General features: G+C 40.1%; 1 pseudogene; it reads right to left on the bottom strand.

Moving 5' to 3' along the window:
* Positions 1-958: 958 nt before the first annotated feature.
* The window catches only part of LOC109279367, a 48,484-nt pseudogene continuing 31,767 nt past the window's right edge, over positions 959-17,675 (bottom strand).

The following is a 17,675-nucleotide window of genomic DNA, read 5'->3' as shown; positions in this document are numbered from 1 at the left end:
TTGTGTATTCTTTTATCATTATTATTATTATCCCTTCCTTTTCTGTCCTATTAAACTGTCTTTATCTCAACCTACAAATTTTACTTCTTTTTCCCGATTCCCCCATCGCACTGGGGGTGGGGGGGAGGGAGTGAGCAAACAGCTGTGTGGTGTTTAGCTGCCTGCCAGGTTAAACCACAACACTGGAATGGTGCTTTGGGCCCATCTGCTTTGAGAAACACATCACTACCTTCCTTCTGCCTTTGAGTGCTGGCATCTTTATGCGTTAAGCAATAGCTACTCTTTCTTTCCAGAGACTGCTTTTCTGAAAACTTCTTTGGTGTCTTGCTGGTGTACATCTCACTGCCTTAATCCTCATCGCTTACTGGAGTTTAGAGAGAATGCAAAGTTAGAACATGTAGTTACAATCAACATGTAAAAACACAACCCCCGAAACCTGAACAGATGAACGAGCTCTCATCCCTTTTTCACTAGTGCTCTACCTAACAGCTTGCTGCTGTCCCTAGGCTGGACACTGTGCTTTTCCCTACCCCCAAAGACCAGCCTGTTCCGTCTCCAGTGCCTCTGCCCTCAAACCTTCTCCCTGTTTTTGTACATGCATCCCTCCTCTGTGAGCACCTGTGCTAGGTGCTTCAGAGCTGATCCTCTCAGTGCCTGAAGGACAGAAGGGGCCCTCTACACCCAGAGTCCCTCGCTTTGCAATTTGGCAAGTCAGCGGGGCTTTTTCAAGACTGCTGTGTAATCTTTAATTTAAGCAACTATGAATTTTTGTGCTGGTGAAAGAAGAGGGTTGAGTGCTTAAAGCAAATGTACCTCAGTTATTTATTAGTTATGGGGTTTAAGGAAACTATTTACAAAATTTTACCAAAACCAGAAGTAGTGAAACATCCTTAATAGTCTCATACAAAAGACTGAACCAGCTGTACAGCTGCACTTCAGCAACAGGTACTGCCCACTATCACACACTGCATGGCCCACTTCGAACATTGACCAGAGAACAGTAGATGCCTTTGTCAGCCAGGAGCTGCTGATGGGTCCCTTGCTCTACAACCTTGCTGTTCTGGACCATGGCAATCTTGTCAGCATTTTGGATGGTGGAGAAGCGGTGAGCTATCACAATGCAGGTGCGACCTCCTCTGGCTTTATCCAGTGCTTCCTGGACAATCTGCACAATGAACAAACCAAAAGGTGAATTAAAAACAAGTACAGCAGCTGTTTCTACCTGTGGTGCCCCTAGTCTGTCATCTGTTAAGTTATCTGTGATAGAGCAATGACAGAAGTGATGTTTCTATGGCCTTGGAGGTGAAAAACTGTTACCCCTGGTGACTCGTTCACATCCCTGTTTGTACATCTGGGGTGGGGGACAGGGGACAGACTGTGCTTGCTGGTGTGCATGTGTTCATATTTTCACTTGCCCCACAAGTCAGGTCAAGCAGACTTTTCCAGAGTCGCAGCCTGGCCCTTCCTTAATGCCGCGGGCAGGTCTTAGTTGGTCAGTTTTAGAAATTGACCCCAACAAATTGGTCTGGCTCCTTCGATGAGCCATGCACTTTCTCACTCACTTTCAGCAACATGGAAAACTACTCCAAATTTCAGTCCCCCTCATTAAATAATTACAACTTAATCCCCCAAATAATTCCATTGTAAAATCATGGCGTAATCAAATAACATGCTGGATAATTTTGTATTCTAGTTTCTAAGCACTAAGTATGGTGTACTTAGTACATACACTTTTATCCCCCCCTTTTTTTTTTTAATACTCTGAAGGTTATGAATTCTTTAATGTCACCTGATGTTCTGGGCTCTTTGGCCACAAAGATGCCAAACGTTGCAATAAAATTATTTTGAAAATTGATAATAATTTTTTGGGATGTGGGGGGTGGGTAAGTTTGTTTTCTACAAAAAAAGAGCCTTCTGCTGGCATGACCAGCCAACTTGCAAATCCCCATTCCTGTTTGCAAAGCCAAGGTACCTTTTCCCTTTCTGTATCCAGTGCAGAGGTAGCTTCATCTAACAGCAGGATTCGGGGCTGCCGTACAAGAGCTCGGGCAATAGCAATGTGTTGCTTCTGACCACCAGAGAGCTTTAGTACACACACTTTTATCCCCCCCTTTTTTTTTTTAATACTCTGAAGGTTATGAATTCTTTAATGTCACCTGATGTTCTGGGCTCTTTGGCCACAAAGATGCCAAACGTTGCAATAAAATTATTTTGAAAATTGATAATAATTGCTTTTGGGATGGGGGGTGGGTAAGTTTTTGTTTTCTACAAAAAAAGAGCCTTCTGCTGGCATGACCAGCCAACTTGCAAATCCCCATTCCTGTTTGCAAAGCCAAGGTACCTTTTCCCTTTCTGTATCCAGTGCAGAGGTAGCTTCATCTAACAGCAGGATTCGGGGCTGCCGTACAAGAGCTCGGGCAATAGCAATGTGTTGCTTCTGACCACCAGAGAGCTGGGTTCCTTTGTCTCCCACGTGTGCTGTATTTCTAGGCACAGAAAGTAAGCACAAGTGTAAACCTGGATTTGGACCTAATCCTGTGGAGCATGACATTTGAGCTGCATTTCCACTGAGTGATGAGTCTGGGGCAGCCCCTTTCCCAGTCACCGAGGCAGGTGTAGGTGAGGAGCCTACATACAGCGGCTGAGCTGAGAAACACATTTCTGAGCATATTTAACTGCAGAGCAAACCCCATGATGCTGAGCAAGAGCAGCGTCATTTGTTTTGGGGTAGGGGACCAAGGTGCAGAGAAGCTGAGTGCAGGGTGCGAGAGGAAGGTTGTGATGTTGCTGGGCGTGAACCCAAGACTCAGTTTAGCACCAAGCAGCCTGAGCAGTCAGCTCTTCTTTCCCCACCCCGGTTCTCTGTAAGAAAAAAAACTCAGCCTGAGAGGCATTGAGAGTGATTTAGGATGAATAAGAAGCCAGTCAAATTCAAAATCTCATCTGCCTTGCACCTTATCTTAAAGCTGACACAAATTTACTCAAGAAATTTGATTCCAGCTCTGTGCTTCCCCGTTTGTTACCTGCTGTGTGAACAAAAGTACATCTCTCATCTAAGCGATGAGGCTTTGCAGGGAAAAGCCACCAACCTCCTAAGCCGGTGGGAATTTATTGACTGAGAAATATTTGTCCTAGCCTGTATTTTCCACAAAAGCAAGCTGACAAGCAGGTGTTAGCTTCAGCCGCTCAGTTCAGACAGCAGGTAGGAAGAGCCTTTGCTTGCATTCACCTGCCAGCAGCTGCTCAGCGGGACATGAGCAGATCAGCTTCTGGGATTATTTTTTTTTTAATCTCTAGCATAATTATTCACAACCAATGTAGAAAACCTGAAACTGCTTTTCCCTCCAAGGTGCTATTTATTTTGCAGCAAAAAGATCCACTGTACCGGAGACTCAGCTTGTCACATCAGATGCAACCAGGAGGTAACAACAGGTTAGGGAAAGGTAACAACGTAGGGAAAGGGAGAGAAGGAAGCAGGAACAAGACGGTGGCTTTCTGCCTGTTTTTCCAAGCCAGCTCTGTGTGTGACTTTACACACCTGGCTAATGAGATGTTGAAAAAAGGAGGGTGAGACCGGTGCTCCTCGGGCTGCCTTAGCACTTTCCTTTTGCTTTCACTTAACTGAAGGGAAGTATCCAGCCTCTTTTTCAGTACTCTCTGCGTGTCCGTTGCTCCATGCTCTTCCATCTAGAATGGCTTGCCTGAGTACCAATATCACCCAGGTTATTTTATTAACAGACACTTCTCCTGCAGAGATGAAGACCCCTCCCATTCAGGCATCTGCAGCAGTGGAACTGAGCAAATGCCTGCAGCCACTGACACCTCCTAGCTCTCTGCTTGTCCGTTGGGTCTTCTGGGGGGAGAACCCCCCCAAATTTCAATGTCTATTCAGTAGTCACGGAAATATAAATGCTTTTAACCCCTATTTACTTAGGAAAGCATGAATAGATGCTGTGGTTTTTTTCCCCAGTTGCAAGTTGGAAATGAGGGTCTGATTATTTTTGTTAGTGTTTCAATGAAGGAATGAATATTGGCTTCTTTTGCTGCACTGACAATCTCCTCATGTGACACCTCTCGCCTGTTATCCCCATATGCAACGTTTTCAGCAACAGCGCAGTCAAACAGCATTGGTACTCATGAGATGATACCAATCTGAGCTCTCAGCCACTGGATATTTAGCATCATTGCATTTTGGCCATCCAGGAGCTAAAAAGAAATAATATATTTTAGTCTGTTAACTTAGGCGCTTATGTGTGGCAGCAGAGATGGGGAGATGAGTGTTAAAGCCTAGTTATGTTTGCAGTCAATACAATAACATCAGACTCTCTATGAACCTTGAAGAACTCCAGCTGTATGAAGCCACTGTATTGCACCTCACTTGTCTATCACTGTAACTAAAAGAGCTAATACAGATCTACTTTCTCTGCCATCTTGCTATCAGTACTAGAGACATTTGGTACTATGCTGATGACAGAAGATCTATTTCAGAAACCAGTAGAAGATCTATACCACGAAGTATTTCCACAGCCACTTCCTTTATTAGCAGCTTTATCCCATCTCTATTACACTGATCTGGGAGCCAGATGTCCTCGCCTCTCAAATGACAGTAATGGGGGACAGTAATGGACAGTAGTCCCTAATCCCATAACTGAATATCATCCTTGTACATCAGTGAGAAAAATTCATCTACCGCCACTTGCTCATGTAAGATGGGATACAAATGTAAAACTATATATCAGCACTTGAACTCCTCCTCTTCTCCCACTGTACCTTATCTGGACATTAGCATGCACAATTATAAGTTTAACTGTCTCTGTTATGCAGAGATTTGTTTTGTCTAAAATAAAACATCAGTCCATATTTCTGCTTTATCCTCATGACTTCTATCCAAAGCAGAACAAATGAGCTGTGGACTAAATCACCGTCCTGTGCCTGGGACGTGCACTGGGACATTGGACTCTTGGAGCCCAGATCATTTTTTCATTCTGTTTATACAGCACCTGGCATTGCAGAGAGCCCTAACCCAAGGTTTGGATTCCTCAGCACAATGATCAACTAAAAAATAATAGACTAAATGTTTCTATCTTTACAAGAAAAATTGTATTTTTGTGCACATGAGACTAGGGACATCTTTGTAAAGAATAACTTGACTTGCCAGCTGTTTTCTGTGTGGGTTGATGAGATGAATCTGTCTTCTTATTCTCAGAATGTAATAGAAGCAGTTAAATGATTAAGCACTGAATAAGTATTTTTTCCAGTCTCAGAAAAAGATATCTCACAGTTCGAGGCCACTCTCATTGACAAGCATCAGGAACTAAATAAAAACTCCAGGGAGAAGAAGCCAAAAGGTCACTCCGGCATCTCCATCTGTCAAGGAGGCTATCCATACTTCAGGCTGCAGTTCAGTTTGAGCTACAGATGACAGTTTTGCCTTTCACAGAGTCAGGACTATGGTGGGAGTCAGATACCTGGGTTTGGGAAGTCCGGTGGTCACATTTTTCTCTGACTTCTAGAGGAAGGATCCAAATCCTCTGAACTGAAGCCCTGACTATGGATGAAATATGGATGTAAGTGAAGAAACAGATGAAACATGAGATCACTTTATTTGGCAAGTACAAAATTGTCCTAGGAATGCACAGACATCTACCTGCAGCCTCCAGATGCTTCAAGATCCAAGAAGAGCTTTTCAGGTTTTTTTCATCTTCCCTTAGTTTTTACATGCTAGGTGACGATGCAATGATGTTCGGTGGCTACCCTAAGCAGTGCTGCTGTTAAATTTCCAACGGTTCGTCCTTACTGTAATTAAACTAAACCTCAGTGATACCAGTAGGCTCTGGTCAGGCCAATGTAGCAACTTCTCTCCACTGGATCTTGTTCTAGTAACTTGAAATGGCATGGGAAATTCAGAAATTTTACTTTTCTTCTACTTTTCCCATGATTGCATAGAGAATATTGAAAATCCATGTGTTCCTGCCCTTAATTTTCAAAAATATTACAAAAAAATTATATTAGAAACATTGACAAAAGTGAGTAGCAAACATGTGACAGGAAAAATAAAAGCAAATATATTATATTAATAAAATAGAGTAAGCATGTATCATGTACCCGCAACTTACACTTTGATGTGGAACACTTACCATTTCTCCACTGAGTGGATCATAACATTTCTCAAGCAACTGGACAACAGTGCTCTTTCCACAGCCAGTGCTACCAACAAGAGCCAGAGTTTGTCCTTTTTCATGTTCATGTTCAAACCTCGGAGCACTTTGACCTCTGGTCGCGTTGGGTAGTTAAATGCCACGTCGTTGCATGTTATGTTTCCACCAAATATTTTCTGATTGGAACAGTAGAGTTAGGTCAATTTTTTGGGCTAAGGTAACAGATCATAAAAGACTATGAAGAGTGTTCATAAAGGAGATCAGTGGGAGTTTTTCCAAAGGATCAGACTTCTTTTTTTTCCCTGGAATTAATATGTAGTGAGAAGCTATTGTGAAAACGTGAATTCTATCCTAAATATTCTACTCTGTGGGCATATTTTAATTAAAATTCTGCTCCGTAAATACAAATTCTGACAGCTTCTCTTACACCATCTGTTAAACAAGATTACATTTTCAAAAGTAACAATAACTCTAGGTGGCTGACTTCTGTCTGCTTTGCAAGGACCTCGTTCAGATTCTTGGCATGGTCTTTGCTGATTCTTTTTTCATTTTTGTCCTTAAAGATACTGAAAATAATCCACTATTTTTGATTTGTGCACAGAATCAATCCTTCTACTTAAATATCTTTTCTAAATAATTTGCTATAAAATGTAATATGATCTATGTAATATGGATATATGCCATTTCTTCTACACAAGAAGAAATATAGTTCATGTGAATCAGTATATATAAAATGTAAATATAGACATATGCAAATGACCAATCAACATAACAGCTCAAATGTATGATACTTCATAAGACTTCATAGCTATTTTCCTTTTTTATGTGTGTATATGTATATATGCATATATACACATATATATACATAATAAACACAAGGTTTATAATATATATGTGATAGTTTTCTTGAACTTTCTGTCCTCTGTTATATGACAGGCCACATGCACCCATATGTTTATATACATTGTTGGTTATTAAAGTATGTGAAAGACTATTATGGACAACTTGCAAATAAGTTGTCCCTCAAAAATTTCTGGTTAAATATTAGAGGCCTAGTTATATGTTCAAGATCCATACTCAGGTAGCTTCATGCAAGAAAGTCTTGAAAAATGATCTCTGCTGCATTAACCCTATTTCCACTGGCTCTTAAAGGTGTTTCACCAAGAGACAGGTGAGGTTTTGGCAGGAGAAGACACGAAGCAAAGCTTAACCCCAATTTGGTTGGATGAGTCAGATGTGAATGGGCTCACACGGTACTTGTTCTCAGTAGCTATGATGTGGGTGGAAGAAAAAAAAGAAAAACAGGCTTGAAATAAGTTAGAGGAGTATGCTATGCTGTGCGTAACACCGTGCTTACTTACAGGCTTCTCTCCTTCCTTGCTGTAGCTATCTATGGAGGGTACTCTTTCAAACAGCGTGAACAAGTGGGCAGCTGACATCTTGGCTTTGGCATAGTCTGGAGTGAAAGAAGTGCTTTGTCCTAATGCCATTGCGCCAAATACAATAGTTGAAAAAACTCTGTAAAGTTAAAAAGGGGAAAAATACATTTACATTGATGTAGCAAAGGCAAGAAAAGCTTTTATGGGCAGATAGGGCCTTCAGATAAATACTCATTAATAAGGCTGAGGTAGGGTAAGAGCTGTCTACTGCAAACTCTGTGACTTTTTTTTTTACTGAGAAAATCCATAATTTGTTTGTAGGGAGGAGAGCAGCACTCTAAGCTTCCCTTCCTTGCCCACCTGCCTGGATTTATTAGAAATGGATGTGTTGATTTCTGTTTCTGTTCTTAATGCATGTTCTTAATGTGGTGGGATGTATAGTTCCTTGCAGCTCAGTTTCTTCATCTATAAAACTGAAGGTATTAGTTACAGAGCAGTCTGAGGATTATGGAGAAATTTGCCATTCCACATTTTCTTTGAATGGCCCAGTCTTCCAGGCACAATCAAATCCTTGAGTTCAGGAGAGAAAGGCAAAAGGCAAATGGGAGATGAGAAAGAGGCATGAAATCGGGGATGAGCAAAGGGCAGTAGGAGAGGAGATACACGAAGAGAAGGGATTCACCTGAATGTGTAGGGGAAGGGAAGGTAATGCTGGTATTTGAGAAGGGGTTGGTGTAATCAGGGTAAGAAGCAGCTTTAACTTCAGTGGCATTTTTTGCCAGGCAAGTGTGGCAAGTGCTGAAAGCAAGCATGGGATGTGCATGGGAGACAAGGTGGCTATTGACAAATATGGACAGGGTTTTCAGCTGCAGGGAGAAAAGCAAAAGACTTGGTTAGATGCTGGAGATAGGGAGGGAGGAAAGAGAAGGTTGAAAAGGTGCCAGTTGGTGTGAACAACTCACTGGAGACACTCGGAGAAGCTTTTTCAGCTCTGGCTGGGCATTTTCCAGACTGGGTGTTTGCCGAAACTTTCTCCTGCTCTCCTCCTCTCTTGTCCCAGGGCTTATAATTTCCTCAACTCAATTTCCCTTGTTACTTACTCCACTCACCTTTTAATCTTTTCCACCTACACTCCCTACAGCTAAGCTGTGTGATTCTGTTGTTAAAGAAACCTTGTTGGCCATGAAAACAAGGAATGGCTTTGCTTTGCCTGTCTTCATGTTGCCTTCCTTTTACCCTGGGCAACCTGATTACAAGGGGAATTGTATGTAGACAGTTAAACACAGTCTAAAGGCATCACTTATTTTGGATTCGTAATAGTGTAAGGAAGGAAGGGGAATGTAATGTTGAAGAATGTAAGACAGAAGTATTCATTGATTTTTTCAGTTCTATACTCCATGATTTCATTATACCTACAGAAAAATGAAACATATTCTCCCACAGGGACAAAAAAAAGAACCTGACAAAGAGATACTTACAAAAGCACATCTTTAAACCGCATATGTCCATTTCTCACTAGATAGGCACCAAACCTAAAACACCCAGCTTAAGTAAAGTACATAACAGCTTGTGTAAGGGCAAAAGTAAATCCGAAGATATGTGCCTTCTTTACAGAATTTCTGTAACAGAAAAAACATACAATCATGATCATATTGTACATTCACTTGTAGCAGTCAAGAACGTGAAGAGTATCCTATAATTCAAAGGAAACCACAAGTCCTTAAAGTAAAATAATATCCAGCTCTTTGTAAGATTCTAACCTAAGACATCATCATTCCTGTATGCTTCAGTTTGCTTTCTGTCTGCAAAAGCTGATGAGACTATTGGGATAGAAGAAGAAATTGCTCTAACTCTAAATATTTTGAGCATGTACAATTTGTATTGTCTTCACTTTATACATTCATTAAAATTATTTTCAAAATTATAATACAGTTGCAATTCAAAATTTCAACTAACTGACACATGAGGACAACTTTAGAATTTCTACAAAGCAGAAACGACTTCAATAGAACAAATCCTTGTGCTTAGAATCATAGAATCATTAAGGTCGGAAAAGACCTCTAAGATCATCGAGTCCAACCGTCGACCCAACACCACCATGCCCACTAAACCATGTCCCTAAGCGCCTCATCTACACGTCTTTTAAATACTTCCAGGGATGGGGACTCAACCACTTCCCTGGGCAGCCTGTTCCAATGTTTAACCACTCTTTCAGTAAAGAAGTTTTTCCTCATGTCCAATCTAAACCTCCCCTGGCACAGCTTGAGGCCATTTCCTCTTGTCCTATCGCTAGTTACTTGCTTTATCTACATTGAACTAAAGCAAGTGACAATTCATGAGGTTTCACATGATATGCAATAGTATTTCAATAAAATAGCAGAACGAGCAAATACAGAAGCTGCTATGCAAGTCTACCCTTCTGGTTCCTTCCTCGGGAAAATCCCACTGATCTTTATAGCAATCTTACCTAAACATACAGGTAAAAACTGACTTTTGGTTTGTTAGACAATAGATTCCCTTAGAAGAAAGGGCTTGTGATTATAAGTATTAATAATCGCTTCCATTTCCAGAATTACAGGAGCCAATAACAACATCATAGAGAATTTCTGGGGAAAAAAAAAAAGTAATTTAGAACATTACCTTTAGAACATTACCTAAAATGTCAAGAACATGACCTTAAAGGGAAAGATAATCTATATTTTTTATGTCAGAGCTGAGTTTGGAATGAAAGATTTTATGATGCACTGACAGAGATAAATTGTGATTCAGTTTATTGGTGTGATTTTATGTTCATTTTAAAAATGAGTATTTCAATAACTTTTTTTTAAGAAGCATTCTTTTACCTATATGATGCTTGCAAACTTTGTCCATACATAAGCTCAAATTTTCTTTCCCGAGTCAAAGTAACAACAGTTCAAATATTTTCTATGGCTTCTGAAGCAATCTGTATCAGACAGCAGATATTCATCAGCAGAAAAACAAGATTGTATGGAAACTTTTAAACATAATCCGATAAATAGAATAACTGCAATACAAGTACGTCTACAGTACTGTTGAAAGCATGGTTGCAACATTTGTAGATATGCTGCTGTTAAATATATCCAATTAGCATGGATTATAGCACAGGCCAGCAATGGGATTTTATTTTCCAGTGGGCTTGTGTAACCTGTCATGAGGATGATGCCATACAGCTGTCATCGCTGCGGGAGCCCAGTCAGGATAAACTGAACAAGCCTACATCACCTGCAAATGCATTTGGAACTGCAGGGAAAACATATGTCCACATTTTCAAAAGCAACTAGTGATTTTGAGCTCACCCATCTTTCCCAGGGTGCATTCTCAGCATTTTTGGAATATCAGGAGTCTTTCAAAACTCCTAAAGGAGAAACTCAAAACCCCATGCCACTTAAAACTCCTAAAGGGGAAACTCAAACCCACTGGCCATTCCTAAAAATGTAGAGAGAGATTTTCCTGGCCCATATGGCAGCTTGGCATCTAATTCTTATTAATTTTATATCTTTGAAAATCTTCCTGTTTTGCCACAGAAGAAAAAATAGTAGAAGTTTTCCAAAATGATTAATGATGCTAGGTACCCAATCTTGATTGAAAACTAGTGGAAGCTCATGTCTTAATTTCCTTAATGCTCCCCAAATATTAAGGGGATTTACTTGTAGTTAAGTAATATCATCAGCAAATCTTTTAATGACAACAGTTGATTTAGCCTTGGTCAAGAATCCAGCAAATCAAAACTCAAAATGTAAAGCACCTTGGAAAGCAATTTTGTAACGTATATTCATGGACCACGATACTCATTCCAGCCTATAATTTAGTTCCGATGTACTCATTTTATGGGAAAGGAAAATTAAAAATTATCCACTGTCTAGAAAGCCACCTAGGTCCTGGGACTCAAGCTCAATTCTTTGTCACGTATTGTCGCCTGTGTAACATTTGTACACTCTGGAATCCCACTACCTTCACAGAAGCCCGCCGTAGTGTCTGTACCACTCCAAATTGTGTGCTCGTGGATTGTACCAGGAGCTAATTCACTCCATTAAAGAAGTGTATGATGAATTCTGCTGCTTATAAGGAAGGCATGAAATACATTTACTGTCTTTTAGCTATGTTGTTTCTTCACTACCTTTCAATGAGAGTAGTTTATTTTTCTCTCTCATGTGTGAAGACGGCATTTCTCCATAGGCAGTTTTCCAGGAAGAACCCCTCTTTGAAAGAGTAGATTTTTACCTAGAGCTAAAAAGGTGCTTGGGACTTGTTTTCCTTCAGGTTTGCTTGACATGTTGAGGGTGAAACATTTTGCTGAATTGCTGTGGAAATACATATGTTTTAAATTTTGCCAGAAACTGTGGATCTGCAAAAAATTGTTTTGATTAATATAGTCTGCCAAAACCAGATATTCAGGTCACCACCTAACAATCATGTAGTGATAGGACAAGGGGTAATTGCTTTAAACTGAAGGAGGGTAGATTTAGATTAGATATAAGGAAGATCTTCACTATGGATCTGCAAAAAATTGTTTTGATTAATATAGTCTGCCAAAACCAGATATTCAGGTCACCACCTAACAATCATGTAGTGATAGGACAAGGGGTAATTGCTTTAAACTGAAGGAGGGTAGATTTAGATTAGATATAAGGAAGAAATTCTTCACTATGAGGGTGGTGAGGCACTGGCACAGGTTGCCCAGAGAAGTTGTGGATGCCCCCTCCCTGGAAGTGTTCAAAGCCAGGTTGGACGGGGCTTTGAGCAACCTGATCTAGTGGAAGGTGTCCCTGCCCATGGCAGGAAGGTTGGAACTAGATGATCTTTAAGGTCCCTTCCAACCCAAACCATTCTATGATTCTATGATTCTACGTAACTGTTCTTACAAATAGTCTCCAAGGAAGTTGGCATGAGATAATGATAATCAACTGTAAACAGCTTGACTATGAGATAACTTTAAAATATTTCAGTGGATAACAATGCACTCAACAAGGTTACATGTTTGGCAAAACTTTATGAAAAATTAGTGACAGTATTTTGAATTTTTTCTGGATTACCCTATCATGTAAAGAAGAACAGGTTTCTCTTTTTCAACACATATATTCTTTTAAAAATAAATCTCTTTTAACTTCTTATTTTAATGTGTAAGAAAACATCTCTAGGCTTGTGAATCATCAGCCTTTACTATAAGTGTAGAAAACAGCTTGGAAGCAAACATGACTCTCAGCCTTCAACTCCGTAAAAAAAATAAGATTTGCTGTGCCCAGACTCCTCTGCACAACTGATCATGATGTAATGGCAGGGAGGGAAAAGGCAGAAGAGAAGATCACACAGGTGCTGTGCTGCTTGAGGTGTGTCAGAAAACCAGTCCCCACAAAGCACGGTCTGTCCTGAGACAGCACGTCTTGGGAAGTGAGAAAACAGTTCTCCTGAAAGCTATGAAATGAAGTAACACCCTCCATCTTTGCTGCCACACTCACATTTCCCTTTGAAGCAGATTCCTAGGCTCCTGCTTCCCTTCCCAGCTGAGAGGGGAAGGAATGAAAATCAGAGCAAGGGATTGCAGGGCACGGTCAGCTACACTGTCACCGTGTGTTTTCATGCATCCTTGTTACTGATGGTTTCTGTACTGTGCCTTTTTATACTAAGCCCACAGACAACTGCAAAGTGAGAGAAAGAGAAGGTATGTGGCAGGTAGAAGAGAGGGGCTCTGAAAGAAAATAAGCTGGAAAGAAATGAAGAAAAGGAAAAAAAGTAGAGTCCTGGGAAAGAATAGGGAACCCGAATGCAGACTTGGGACAGGCGTGAGGGACCCAGGACTTTTAAAATGCTTAGTATGCTCTGAATGCTACAAACTATTTGAGAACATAAATTAATAACGCACGTTTTCAATTTTCAGCTTCATATTTGCTATATCACCATTTTGTCAGAACAATATAACAATGCAGACTTTTACTTCTTTGAGGAGTATATTCTTGATCCATCGCCAATGTCCCTATTAAGCAACACTGTGTAGTCCAACATAAGAATAGATAAAAACATCACTGAACCCACCTTTCCGGCAATTTCCAGTTCCTTCTTATCTTTTTTTTGCATGTCCAGCAAGCATCTTCATTTGAATCATTCCTGTTACAGCAATAATTGGCACAATGGCTAAAAGCAGAAGAGTCAGCTGCCAGCCATGGATCAATGACAAAACAATCCCAGTCCCAAGATTAGCTACATTTTGGGCAATTAGTGCGAGTCTGGAACCCGTAGCCTGCAAAAGAATGAAACCATTGTAAATTACCCTGTTTTATTTGAAAACTAGACAGGAATTATTTGTTACCTAGACAATTGAGATTTATTCACCAGAGGACATCTGAAAGTGCTTAATTTGGTCTAAATATTCTGCAGAACTGGATGTTTGATCTTTCGAAAAACCATTCTATTGAACAGATATTTCCCTCAAGTCTTCTGTATCTCATTGAGTCTTCGTCCTCTATTTCCATCTATTCACTCAGACTTACAGTCCTTGTTTGCAGATTTTGCCCAAGAAAACACAATGACATTTCATAAATCTCATATTTTTTATACGTAGAACCATGACTTCAAACTTGCCAGGCCTCCTGAAATGTGACATTTCCTAACTTGCAGTCCAAGATGACCATTTTTTCTCTCTGACCACTTTTAACTTTAAGCATGTGAACAAACACAGTGCTGCAATGAGAGCAATCCTCATTTTGAGCCATACACTTAAGCATCTTGTTAATATTTGCAACATTTAGCATGGGAACACAACGCTGGCTAGACATCTATGCAGGTTGGATGAAGAACTTTAAATAAATGGACTCCTTGGATGACTCATTTATACTAGTGATAACAGGACTGAACATTAGTATGAGCTAAAAGCAAAGATAGATAGATAGATATATAAAATACATCTTGCCTACTATTCTGATATTGAATTTTTGTGTGACACCAAAATAAATAGTATTTAATAAATAATAACAGCTTCCAGATGACTGTGTGTGCAGGATTTCCACCTATCGAATCCAGTCTGTAACTTACTCCATGTTAAACCAGATATGAAAAATGCCAGTGCTTGTTACTTACTCCTTTCACTTGTGAAGCATCATTAGCAAGTCTTGTAATTAATGCTCCAGTGCTATTTTTGGGATCATCAAACCAGCCGACCTCCTACAACATGAAAGAGAGTTATTATAATCTTAAAAACTTTAGTCTGCACATCACCTAATTAGGCTACATAAGAGAACTTAATCACTTTGGATTACAATGGGATGACACACACGATATGGTGTTCTTTCCACGTAACCATAAATGCAATAGACCTAGAAGTTTGATAAAGATACGGGAACACAAAACTCAAACCTAGGTTGTGTTAACAATCCGTATATCCTTTTTGCAATAGCACAAACACCACCACATTATTTCATACTAAATGTAGCTTTACAAGAAATCTTTGCTTGTGAATTTAACATGTTTTTGATGATCAGATTCTCACTAAATAACAATACCAAGGAATCTGCCATTTAGGGACAATTACTTGGATGTATACCATGCATCTGTGAAGACTACTAACTAAACAATATACTTTCTCCTGTTATAAAGCTAAAAAATACATCTTAATTCTCTGCCAGTTACAAGTACTGTGAAATCTGTAAAGTCTTGCTGTGAAGTGTTTTGAAAGTCTGAGTGTCACTGCAAAAATCTCTGTGGTGTCTGAGAAGACATATGTAAAATGATATGCAGTGCTGGGAGATTACTCAAGACTACCTCTTCCTCATCTGGAAGACACTATTTTCAGGGAAAAAAATCTTGTCAATCATATACTTTTGTATCTCATTAACCATTCAGATTAAGTGGTCAGAGGGAGCAGTGACTCTAAAGCACTTAGTTGAAAACTAAAATGTCTGAATTAAATGCAAAACATTGTCTTATTTAAGCCCAGGAAGTAAAAATAGAATAGTCACTCTCTCTTTCCTCCAGATTTGCCAAATATCAAAACCAAAAGATCATTATAATGAAACAATCTAAGTCTTTGTGTTACTTTATACACACATAATTCTTATCAACAGTATGGTATTTTTGTGTAATAACTGTTCATAAGGTTACTGTAAGAGCTTTTATATTTCCTACCATTAGTGTATAAATGCGTAACTTTTAGACATCAACAACCATGCTACATTTTGATTTCTTGGGGTTTTACTGTGGGCGAGGGATTATTTTTAAGTGCAATAAAGTACTGTATTCTTAAATACAGTAAGAAAAAAAGATGTAAAACAAACAGCTTCAATGTGGCTGTAAGCTCACATAGCCAGATGGCTGCTCTGGTGTTACATGATATGGAGAACACACCACTTGTTGGTGCTAATACACAAAATCCTCCCAGGTCCCACTGCTGTAGTGCCTGATACTTGAACATGATGCCAGGTGGACGCTACCTTCACACCAGAGTGAGAAAAGTGAATATAATGACATTACTTGACTCCTGAGACCATGAATACCTCTCTGTTACCTTTAGGGTCTTTCAAGCCCTTCCTCCAGGGATCTGTTGAGGTTCAGCATGGTCTTAGAGACGTCACTTTCCTCCTCGGCTAGTCAAAAAAGTCCCATGGGACTTAATTTCCAAGGAGGTGACCTATAATCCCTTCCCATATAAACCAGAAAGAAGGGGCATCTGGGCCTCCAGTGAAAGGGGTTAATGAAAGGGAAGCTGATGCGGCTCAGGTTGGCTCTGGGAACTTCTCAAGGAGGAAATGACCCTCTGTGGAGACCAGGAAAACTTCACTCAGCTGTATGGGCTGAAGAAGTGGTACGGTTGTGCCTGTTTGGAAACCTCCTCTTTGGTCCAGACTTGCCGATGTATCAGACTAGCGTGGTTGGGATAGGCCACTGTTTGTAGCGAGTGAAAGGCAAGGAAGCAATGTGTCTGGTCTCACGTTGCTCTGCTTTCTACTGCCTCCGGGATCACATGCACACCTACAGCTGGGTCAGCTGGGAGTAAAATTTTATAAAAATTCAGGGAAGGATTGAATTTATGCTGTGGATTGACAATAAGATACTAAATACCAACATTTCCTTAAAATACTTGGTGAATTTAAAAAAATTACTCGGTAGGAAAAGCAACTAACTGGTAAGGGTAGAAATGGCAGCAAAAGAGGGGCAAAAATACCTGAGTCAGTTGTAGCTGTGCTGAAATGCGAACTGGAAGTGCTGGCAAGCCTGCAGGGCAGGTACCAGTGCAGGCTGTGCCTCCCAGGTAGGGCTTACCAGTTTGGGCTGGTACATTACACACCCTGCAGCAGAGTAGGGATGCTGAGTAGCTCACCACGGCACTACCTCCAGGAAGCAGCTAATGCCAACCATCAAACGATGGTGATAAGGCTGGTTATGCACACAGTTAGGATCCTTGCCATCCTCCTCACTGCTCAGCAACTAGAGACTGCTGTGCTTGGATTTCAGGCTGATTATTTTAAAAAGTTTTCACTGTGCTGCTGAACGTACTTTTATTGACAGCAGAGCCCTGTTCCTACCCCTGACCACTACCATGGCTGTCTTTGGCTCTGTGCCTGCCACGTAGGAACAGCCACCAGTTTAGTGAGTGCAGCTAGTCAGATAGCCAGGTCCTATAACCTTCACTAGTAATTATCTGTGGATCCTAGCCTATACATGGAGTTAGCTGATCATGAAGGCTGATCTGAATTTCAGATTCAGCTTCTTAGAGTACAGCCTACTTTTTCTAGGTGCTTTGATTTTATTAAATAAGCTAAATAAACACTACCATCACCTTTGAGCTTTCTTACACTGGTTTTAAGATGACCTTTATTAGTTATATTAATAAAAAGGTTTTAAAACCATGTAAAATATTTACTTGGACCTGTTATGAAGATTTAGTCCAGTCAGTTTCTAAACTGAGCTAAAGAAATCAGTGTGGTATCTTTATGGATATGATCACAGCATAAATAAACACAAAGACAATTTATGGCATTTAAACAAACAAGCATTTCTAAAGCTCCAGAAAACTAGATATATATAATGCTTTTACCTGTCTCAGAATTGCTCTGAATGCCATGGATCGAAGCCTCATTGTAAGGATTTCTCCAGCTTTGCCAAATGTGAAATGCTGTTTGAGAAAAAA

The sequence above is a fragment of the Aptenodytes forsteri genome, unplaced genomic scaffold, assembly GCF_000699145.1.
Source record: "Aptenodytes forsteri isolate BGI_AS27 unplaced genomic scaffold, ASM69914v1 Scaffold172, whole genome shotgun sequence".
NCBI lineage: Eukaryota > Metazoa > Chordata > Aves > Sphenisciformes > Spheniscidae > Aptenodytes > Aptenodytes forsteri.
This window is presented reverse-complemented; position numbering and strand designations above follow the sequence as displayed.